The sequence below is a fragment of the Palaemon carinicauda genome, chromosome 10, assembly GCF_036898095.1.
Source record: "Palaemon carinicauda isolate YSFRI2023 chromosome 10, ASM3689809v2, whole genome shotgun sequence".
NCBI classification, from domain to species: domain Eukaryota; kingdom Metazoa; phylum Arthropoda; class Malacostraca; order Decapoda; family Palaemonidae; genus Palaemon; species Palaemon carinicauda.
Window position 1 is genome coordinate 54,629,339 of NC_090734.1, and position 12,500 is coordinate 54,641,838.

Genomic DNA, 12,500 nt, shown 5'->3' on the forward strand with positions numbered 1-12,500 from the left:
AGAATTTTTGGTTCTTTGTATACCAAAATTCAATTTATGAATTGCCAATCCTCACTGCATCAATCAATTAATTTACATTTTCACATATGCTAGTAACGCATCGTGTGTACATAAACAGTCACGGTAAAAATTAGCTTGTCCTCTCTCTCTCTCTCTCTCTCTCTCTCTCTCTCTCATCTCTCTCTCTCTCTCTCTCTCTCTCTCTCTCTGAACTTTTGGATATTGAAAAACTTTGCATGGTGCGCTGTCGAAGTAACGTAACACGTTCCGAGAGTTTGTTCCAAAGGTATTAATTCAACTTTGCAACAGGGGCAATTTATTACTGCATATCCCTCTGCCACTGAAATTTCAAAAGTTTTTCCTCTGACCAAAAAAGAGAGAGGAAAAAAAATATTTTTTCATCTACTAAATTCTTCCTAGTATCAGTGGTTTTCTTAAATAACTGTACAAGGGAGTTTATCGTAGATTTCAGTGTCAGAAACTCGTGTAAATAATAAATGAAGTAGGTTTTTTTTCATGGAATCCATAACCATCTTAAAATCGATACTACTTCCCGATAGCGTATTCTGGTCTCAAAATACAGCAAGCACAAAGAGCAAGAATACATATTGATATTGATAAACCAATTGAGATTTTTCTGTGTTTATTTGTCCATTCTATTCAAGCTACTACCAATGTAACATTTCGAATTTTAAACACGTGAAAAAGAAACTACATATTCCATATGGAAGGAAAATCGATACGATGATAAAAATGCCTGATTTCAGACAAATATCAACTTATAATAATATGAAGTTATAGATCGCAATTTTTTTTTTTAAATTATAATGATTAAAAAATTACAATGCTTATGACTACTGTATTAGAAAGTGAGGTGTAGAAAATTTTCTATTCTATAAAGTAATTGTATTTTTATTGTTTTTACACGCAAACGTGCTTTGATGATACTTTCTATTAGTTGATGAATAGTAGTAAAAAATATCATTATATATATATATATATATATATATATATATATATATATATATATATATATATATATATATATATATATATATATATATATATATATATATATATATATATATATATATATATATAAATTAATATTGATTTTCATATTTAACATAACAATGATTGATGACAAACTTCAGACTATACGATCTCTAAAAATATTTAAATTTTGCTTCAGTGTTCTTGTCAAAAACTAAAGAACTCTGTTGAAAGAGATTCTTGAATAAAACCTATCTTTATTATTAAACACCGAAGAACATTTGTAAGACTAAATTCTTAAGGGAAATACTGTTGGTATTTATTTGCGCACTATCATTCCAAAGTCTTTACGGGCTATTTACTTAGGAAATTTTATTTTGTAGTTCCATATAAATATATTGGAATAATATTTTATTATTCAAATAATTTTCCATTGTTATATATGATGATACATATTTCATATCGTGTTATGGAAATTTCATGAATGATTAATATTGAATCTAAATAAAATATATTAAATGTAATGAAGTAAGATCTGCATCGATTGATATGGAAATGACTTTACATTTGCCGATTATATTTTTTCGTTATTCACTCATTTGCCTTGAAAGCCAGTAGCCCTTTAAGCCCCCATTCACGCAGAGTTTAACTGGCTGGTCGTCTGAAGTAACAGTCTTGCCAGACACCGAGAGAACCCATGGTTTCATAACATAAGAACTATATCTACTTGATTATAACATATAAGGAAGTAGTGCTAACATGATCAGAAAAAGTAATGATTAATATTTATTTATATATATATATATATATATATATATATATATATATATATATATATATATATATATATATATATATATATATATATATATATATATATATATTTATATATATACATATGTATGTATATATATTTATATATATAATATATATATATATATATATATATATATATATATATATATATATATATATATATATATATATATATATATATATATACATATATATATATATAGTATATATATATATATATATATATATATATATATATATATATATATATATATATATATTTATATATATACATATGTATGTATATATATATATATATATATATATATATATATATATATATATATATGTATATATATATATATATATATATATATATATATATATATTCATATATATATATATATATATATATATATATATATATATATATATATATATATATATATATTCATAAATATACAGTATATATATATATATATATATATATATATATATATATATATATATATATATATATATATATATATAGTATATATATATATATATATATGTATGTATCCATATATATATATATATATATATATATATATATATATATATATATATATATATATATATATATATATATATAGATATGTATATATATAGATATATATATATATATATATATATATATATATATATATATATATATATATATATATATATATATATAGATAGATAGATATGTATATATATATATATATATATATATATATATATATATATATATATATATATATATATATATATATATATATATTTATATATATATATATATATATATATATGAATATATATATATATATATATATATATATATATATATATATAATATATATATATATATATATAATATATATATATATATATGTATGTATGTATGTATGTCTGTGTATACCTACATACATGACCAAAAGCACATTCCCCAATTTTCGGGTAGCCGACATCAGACAATATAAAAAGGGGACCTTTTTTTCTCTATATTCCTCCCAGTCTGGCTAGGGACACAACTGAGTTTGGCAGGTACTGTTCGGGTGCCACAGCCCGCCCTCCACCGTTATCCACCACATATGAAGCTTCATAACGCTAAATACACTACTGGTGCTACCTCGGCGGTCATCCAATGTGACCGGAACTGCGTCACAATCCCTCACAATTCATTCCTATTCCTAGCATGCCCTCTTGCCTCTCTCACATCTCTCCTTATCACCCAGAGCTTTCTTCACTCCATCCATCCACCTAAACCTTGGCCTTCCTCTTTTTTTTCTCCCATCAACCCTTGTATTCATTACCCTCTGTATCAGAAAGCTATTTTCCATTCTCTCAGCATGGCCAAACCACCTCAACACATTTATATCCACTCTAGCTGCTAACTCAGTTCTTACAACCGTTTTCACTCTCACTATTTCGTTCATAACCCTATCTACTCTAGATATACCTGCCATACTCCTCAGACACTTCACCTCAAACACATAAAATTTTTGTCTTTCCTTCACTTTCATTCCCTATATCTTTGATCCTTGCATCACAGTTGGTACAATAACTATCCCATTCAGAACTCTCTTAAATATTCATGCCCAACCCTCAATTCTTTACCACTCCCTTCACTGCTACAAACACTTTTTATCCTTCATTCACTCTCTGACGTACATTTGCTTCGACTCCACCATTTGTGCAACAACAGACCACTAGTACTTAAACTGATCCACCTCCTCAAGTAAGTCTCCATTTAACATGACATTCATCCTCGCACCATCTTCTTTTCTCATACATCTTATAACCTTACTCTTACCCACATTAACTCTCAACTTCTTTCTCTCACAAACCCTTCCAAATTTTGTCATTAATCGGCCAAGCTTCTCTTCCAAGTCTGCAACCAGTACTGAATCATCAGCAAAGTACAACTGATTTACCTCCCATTCATGATAATTTTGATCTACCAGTTTCAATCCTCGTCCAAGCACTTGAGCATTCACCTCTCTCACCACTCCACCAACATATAAGTTAAACAACCATAGCGACATCATAAATCCCCATCTCATTTACACTCTCACCGGAAACCAATCGCCTATTTTATTTCCTATCCTAACTCAAGCTTTTCTACCTTTTTAGAAACTTTTCACTGCTTGCAACAACCTTTCTCTAGTTCCATATAACCTCATAACATTCCACATAGCTTCTCTATCAACTCTATCATACGCTTTCTCCAGATCAATAAACACAACAGACGCCTCCTTACCTTTTTCTAAATATTTCTCGTATATCTGACTAACAGTGAAAATATGATTCATAAATCTCCTACTTCACCTAAAACCACCATATACATCTAAGATAGCATTCTCTGTTTAATCCTTAATCCTATTGATCAGCACTCTACCATACACTTTCCCAACCACACTCCACAAGTTGATATCCCCTGAATTACAACACTTATGATCATCTCCCATACACTTATATAGTGGTACAATAAAAGCACAAACACAATTTACTGGTACAACATTAAACACACACACATAACAGAAAAAACACACACACACACACACACACACACACACACACATATATATATATATATATATATATATATATATATATATATATATATATATACATATATTGTGGCGGGATATTGCAAAAACAACCCCCACACCCTTGATCACACTAACTGACAAATAGTCTCCTCTGCACAAACTTTCCCCTTACGTTATCAACTGGACTCTTGGACAAAAGGACAAACAAAACAAAACATACCCTTAATACTATATTTCTTAAAAACTAAAATCCTCAACATAAATAATCCACAATCAAATTATCAACACTTAAATATATAATAACCCTATACCATTCAAGGAGTCAACCAAAAAACCTAACGAACTTAAAATTAAACTTCACACCAACACCCAAATATGTATGATTATATATATTTATAAGGACAGAGTCTTAATCAATGGCACACTGACAGCCCTCCAAACACTGCGAAACTGTCTTTTACTGCACACAACCACACCTTTGTGGCTAGCAACACACTGTGCAGCAATTTTCCACAACTACCTCCCTAATTGGGATCCTAGATATCATATCGTCATCGTCATCATCATCATCATCATCATCCTCATCATCATCATGCGTAATCTCAATAAACAGGCCAGGTCATCAACAGTGAGACAATTCAAAAGAGCAGTCTAAACAAAATCACTCGCAGGCCTGGTCATCAAAAATAATCCACTTTCAAAAATTTTAGTCACTCCAAAGGAGGAATCACGGCCTGCCAAAATAAAAAAGAAAAACACTTACGAACACTCCTAACTGACTTAACTATCGCACTATAATCAAAGATAAATAATAAATTGTTCCTATCACTCACAAACACGACAAGCAAAGATAAACAAAACTGTACTTACTTTTTAAATAAATCAACACTTCCACGCTGGTCAGAAAAATATAAATATAATCCAGCTCTCACACAACTGCCTTAAGCTGCAGTCAAATAAAAAAAAGCATTAGCTTCGAAACATTCACCACTGTCGTAACCTAACTAAAAAGAGTAAACAAACAACCTCATTTGTACCAACAGTCTTTCTTACCACAAACAATCATTCTCTAACTACCACTTGCTCTTCGGTGCGCACCGCGGACACACAAACACACAAACACACACTCTCGCGCGATGTAGCAAAACTAAAGCAAATTAAATTCTCTCTCTCTCTCTCTCTCTCTCTCTCTCTCTCTCTCTCTCTCTCTCTCTCTCTCTCTCTCTCTCTCTCTGGATTTGGCAAAAGAAAAAAATTTAAGTAAAACAAAAATAAATCCTCCACATTCCTCCCCCCTTACTTTGCCAAATCCTTCTCACACAACACTTACATTATTTTTTTCATAACCCAGTCGCAGTCGGGAACGGGACCTCTACTCCGAGTAACTGGGCCTCCATATACTCTCTCATTCACTTCTTCCTTATCAAAATCATTCGCTACATTAACACTATTCCTATCTAAATCCCTATCATCTAATATATCATGTACAATTATATCTACCTCGTTCTCATCTAGCCCTATAATTACAATCATTTCTCTAAACAGTTCATCCATTTCATCAAAAACATTCTCAACTTTAGTAAAAGATTCATTCATGCTACTAATCATTCTCCTATCTCTCACTCTCGCATTCGTCATCCTTTCTTTTACATCACCTAAGGAAAAGCCACACACACTATAGGTATCATTCATATTCAGCCATGATTCATCTGTATTAACACATTTATCTTCCATACACACTTGCACATTTACACCCTTGTCATACTTATTTCTATTCTCACTTTTACTTATAAAATTTCCCCTTCTTTCATCTTTACTTAAAGCTCTTGTATTCTTCCTTTTCTTATATTCTACTAACACCAACTGTTTACCTTCCAGACCTAAGTCCTCATACATACTAGGTCCACCCTTGTTCCTTTTCAACCATTTACTCATCCCATTCTCTTGGATATACTCAGGTACCTCTTTCCATTTACGCAACTGGTTGTGGTGGGCCATAATATTTTCCACAATACCACCCACACACAGCTTACTCAAAACGTAACTTAATCCACTTGAACCAACTTCTAACACCTCATAGGGACCTTCAAATTTATCACGCACCTTATTTACATTCATTCTACCCTTTTCAATTACTTCTTTCATCCCTCTCTCACCAACTTTAAAGCTTTCAAACCTCTTATTTGCTTTCCTCCACACATCTCTATCATCCTCCGACACACCCAACCTCGGTCTTATTATCTTTTTAAAATTTAACACAAACTTACATGGAGACATACCCGTACTCTTATGCACTGTTGCATTGTATGCCCATAACGCTCTACCAACATACAAATCCCAATCATTATCACATGTACTCATCATTCGCAAAATTTCAGTTAATGTTCTTACAGTCCTTTCAGCCAACCCATTCGCACTTGGCATATAAGGAGTCGAATACACATGTTCAATACCCCATTTTCTTAACATCTGCTCAAACTCACATCCAACAAACTCAGGGCCATTATCACTTAACATTCTCACAGGCTTACACACACACATCGGCAACATCACTTGACCAACCATTCTTGCAATAGTCTCACTCCATTTATCCTTGATAGGTATTGCATAGGTAAATTTACTCATGTGATCAACCATAACAATCATTCCCACATGTCTTCTCGCAGTCGCAGGCAAGGAAACACAATCAATCACAAACATCTCAAATGGTTCTTTCATACGTAATCACAAAACAGGCGGATTAGCATGCACTCTCTGATACTTCCCTTTCTGGCAATCTTCACACGTAGTCGCTACATCCTTACACATCTGACTCAACCCAGGTGTAAACAATCTCTCACGCATGCATTCCCATAATTTATTCTTACCCATATGCCCATATCTGTCATGCACTAACATACACATACTTACTGCTGCATGTATTGGAAACACAGGAACATATATATCTTCATCCATTCCTTTATGTAGAAAATAAACAATATTCTTACACACAATAAGTCTCTTACTAACTTTCTTATACACCTCTAAATCAGACGGCCATTCTTCTACCTCAATACTATTCAACATACATTCACGTAACCTTTCAATTTCCTCACATTCATCGTGCATTTCTTCCACCTCCTCTTTAGTCAGTAGATCATCCTCACTCCTCGTAATATCAACCATGCCAACAAAATTCGCCATAAATACACTATTATCTTCTATCACAACTACTTCACATCCATTCTTCAGAAGCAAACCACTACCAATATCAACTGATAAATCATGCAATCTTAAAAAGTCAATTCCTATCAAAAAACAACTAGGCATCTCATTCTTTCCCATTACAATAAAATTATGTTCCACCTCCATACTTCCCAGTTTTACTTTCAAACGCACTTCTTCCCAAACTAGCAAACTTCCTTTACCTATCCCATGAATTCTCACACTCGTACATTGCCGTTTCACTTCCCAATTGTACCGCTCTATTTCCTTGATAACAGACATATTCACTAATGACACTTGCAAACCTGTATCAATTAAACTACAGTATTCATTCTCATTTATACCCACATACGTCATCATTCTTCCTTTTACACCATGCATACAAATGTTTACTCTCCTATCAATAGGGTCATCCTTATCACACCCATGGTCATCTTCGGTATCTTCTATGCTCATACCACTCTGATTCAAATCACTCGGATAATCCTCCTTCTTACTCAACAACTTGCAACATCTTTCATTACATTGTAACCTCAATATATACTCCCTTTCAGTCTCTTTATTTGCTCGGTACTGCATCGGACGATTCCACCCAAAATACAAATAAACAGTGACACCATATAACATACTTACTACCAACAATACTTTTGATAACAATTCATCCTCAAGCATACTATCCTCCTCCTTTTATGCCATTTCTTTCGATACTTCATTCCTAACACTCATTCTAAGCTCATCTATACTAGCAGGTATATCCCTATTCAAACCCTTCAATTTAACCTTATTTAACCCACACAAAATACATTTATACACCATGTCATCCCCTTCAAAACTTTGTACCACCATTAAATCTTCCGGCAACCTTTCAAAATTACTATCATTCTCGCTACTCTCTTCTATCTTACCATGCATTCTTGACATCGCATCTGCTATCACGTTCTTACTCCCAGGTACATATACTAGCTTAAAGTCAAATTCATTCAAATCCTCTATTGTCCTCGCAACTCTAGCATTCACAGACTCTTTCCTAATCATGTACACTAGGGGCTGATGGTCAGTACGCACAATAAATTTCACACCATAAAAAAATACCTTCAACGCTTTCACGCAAAACCTTATCGCAGCCAACTCCCTTTCAATCGTGGAATACCTTCGCTCAGCCTTATCAAATGCTTAACTTAAATACGCTATCGCTCTCAACTGTTCATCTCCGTTTATTCTTTGCATTTGAACCAAGCAACCACCCATACTAATCCCACTAGCATCCGTATATAACTCTAGCATACTCGCATGTTCACTATAATCGGGAAAAGCCAAAGTGACGTCTCTCGCAGCCTCTTCTTTCAAGTTTTCAAATGCTTCAATCATACACTCATCCCATTTCAGTCTCGTACTATTTCTCTTACCTGTCCACTCATTCAAAGGCTTCCCTATTCCCGAACAATCTCTGACAAACTTCCGACCAAATTCAATTAACCCAAGAAAACCTCTCAACTCACGCACTGTATGAGGACGTGGAAACTCTCTCACCTTACTCACAAACTTTTTACTCTTCCATATACCCGATTCACTCACCACATGCCCAAGAAATTCCACCTCCCCGGCCAACCATGTACACTTTTCAAGCTTAACTTTCACACCAACTTCTATCAACCGTTCTAATACTGCTTCAAGCAACTGCATGTGTTCCTCAACAGTCTCACTAGCAATCAAAATATCATCAATAAAAACAGTCACCTTCTGTCTATCAAACCCAGCCAAAGCTACATTCATCGCCCTCTGGAAGGCAGCAGGCGCATTAGCAAGGCCAAAACTTAATCTCTTAAACTGATAATGACCATTACTGCTCGAAAATGCTGTAATGGGCCTGCTACCCTCTGCCAGAGGCATCTGGTAATAGCCCCTAACTAAATCTAACTTTGTAAAAACTTTCATACCATGCATCTTATACACACAGTCAGACACTACATTCATTGGGAAACGTTCTTTAACAGTTACTTCATTCACCTTCCTATAATCAATACACATACGTAAACTTCCATCCGGCTTTCTTACAGGTACAATAGGGCTATTCCAGGCACTCTCACTCCTTTCTATTACACCCATTTGCTCTAACTCCTGGCACTGCTCTTCTATTTCTCTGGCAATAGGCGGAGAAAAATGTCGGGGACGCTGATATATGGGGGTATCATTACTAACAACTATCTTAAATTCAGGCAGCTTTGATCCCCCACAATCCTCGTCACCGCGACTCAAAACTCTCCGTCTATCTGTTAACATCCTATACAATTGTTCCCTTTCTCCCTCACCTATATTCTCATCTACATTACTTCTTTCTTTCATACTTTCATAGTCCCAATCGTCATCCTGCTTTATCTTACCCGTCATAACACGTCTCAATTTAACATACCTTTCATCCTCTACATTGACCAACGTATACATACATCCCATGCAATCACCCTCACGTATACCCCGTATTCTCTTCCTCCTTACAGTCGGCAACAAGCTCACATACACCTTCGGCTCCTGCAAATTCAAAATACCATCATACACATGCACACTTGCTTTCACCAAATTACTTGCTTCCGAACCTTCCACTACATATTCACAATTGTCACTATTGGCAATTCCCAGACTATTCGGCCATGCAACTTTTACACTGAAAACCTCACTCGCATCTTTTGACAATTTAACACCTTCTTTTGCTATTAACGGCACACCTTTCCATACCTTCGTACATACGCTACCATCTTCATTCAAATAAAATTCCCCACAAAATTTACCCTTAACTTTCATCTTTATCATATTTACACTAGGATGTACAATCAATACCGCATTTTTTCAAGAAGTTATAACCTAACAACACATCGTATTTGTCATTTACTCCCTCAACCACAAAAAAATCATTACCTTCCATCATCAGCCCCCCCAATCATAACATTTTCACGTAACTTTCCTTGCACAGACATACTTAAATTACCGATACCTTTCACTTCACCTTTACACCCCTTAAATTCACACACATCCCTTACCTTATCGTATGCATTCCTAAACATTAAATTGACACCACAACCAGTATCAATCAGACAAACTAGCTCTATTCCATTAAAATTTACTTTTGCACTCATGCAGTCATAAGCTCTTTCGCCCATCACGTCTTCATGTAGTAAACCTTCACGAACATGCATCACATTCACTCCGCACACACTCGAGGACTCACCCAGTTGAACCCTCTTACACTCTAGTTTCCCCGAACATCCTGGCTGATTTACTCCCTTCTTCCTACATACCCTAGCTACATGCCCATCTGCACCACATTCAGTACACTTACCCCGTGGCTCCTTGCACATTCTAGCATAATGACCATCCTTACCACAATTACCGCAAATCACATTTGTACGATTACTCCGACATCCACTCGCTATGTGCCCAGTCATACCACACCCGATAACATTTTATCCCTTTCTCTTTCTTGCACTCACTAATTCTATGCCCTACCTCACCACATCCAAAACAAGCACCTAGAGCCCATCTACATTCATTCTTCTTATGTCCTACTTTCCCACATCTATAACACTTCTCTTCACGGATACAACTACCTGACCTACCTTGCGGCGCACTAGCACTCCTATCCCTCCAAACATGATTCCCTTGCCTAAACCCTTCATTTGTCCTTACAGGTATTCCCACATTACTCCCCCTAACACTCCTATCTACTACACTATCAGCTACCCTCATCGGTCCTCTCATAACAGCATCTCTAGAACTAACAAATTCTGGCACACTTTCCTCCATTCCAGTTCTTACACTCACAGATTTACTTTCTTTCATACATCTATCCAACTCGTAATCCTCAACTATCTCTAAAATATCATCCCTTGTCAATCTTTCTTTCGTCCACCTCATTTTCTCCTTCCGTTTAAAATGAACAAACTCAGCCACATTCTCGGGTATAGTAGCCAAAAACTTCTTCATTAACTACTCCTTATTCTCATTTATACCTTCATCCCCATACTTCTTCCTAGCTAAAGTTTCCAACCTACATACATACATCGATATCGCTTCTCCTGCATTCATCCGTGCTTCATCAAAATCATTCTTACGCTTATACTTAACACTCCCCTTTCATACGTTTTACCTGCTCAAATTATTCTCTTTTTCACACTTTCATAATCAACGTCCCCTACACTCATTATCACTCCATACATCGTCAACAAATACCCAGTCAAATATTCTCTTAACTCCCTAGCCCAAACTCTTTTACTATCACCATACTTATCCTGACAATACCTCTCATACTCCTTGAAAAAATCATATACATCCCTACTGCTATGCTCATTGAACCTTTCACACCGAGGTACCTCTCTCATAAAGACAGTCTTACACACATCACGTTCATTCTCACTGCTATCATCACTGTCTACTCCCTTGTTACCTTCTTCCTCATTTGAATATAATGAATCCACTTCCACACTTAAATTCCTATCCTGAACCATTCCCTTCTTACCCTTTTTCTTACTTACCACTTTCACACCATTTACGATCATCCTTGCTATCATCCTGACACTTTTTCTTCTCTTTCTTTACATCACTTTTACCTTTCTTATTCTTCCTATTACATTTTTGTTCATCCTTACTATGCCTAATTCCCTTATCTTTAATCTCATTATCACTATTACTATTACTATCACTATCACTTCCTTTCCCATTATCACTAACCTTAGCCTTCTCATCCACTATCAACCCATTACCCGGAACTGAGGACACTCCTCCGACTGCACCTTCACCCATTATAGTTTTCATCATCCCCATTACTTGCCCCATCATATCTTCCATTCGTTTCTCCGTCCGTTCTTCATTCTCTCGCATCCTCATCTCAACACCCTCTTCCACTCTCTCTACAGTTCCCTGAATTTCCCTCAGTTTCTTATG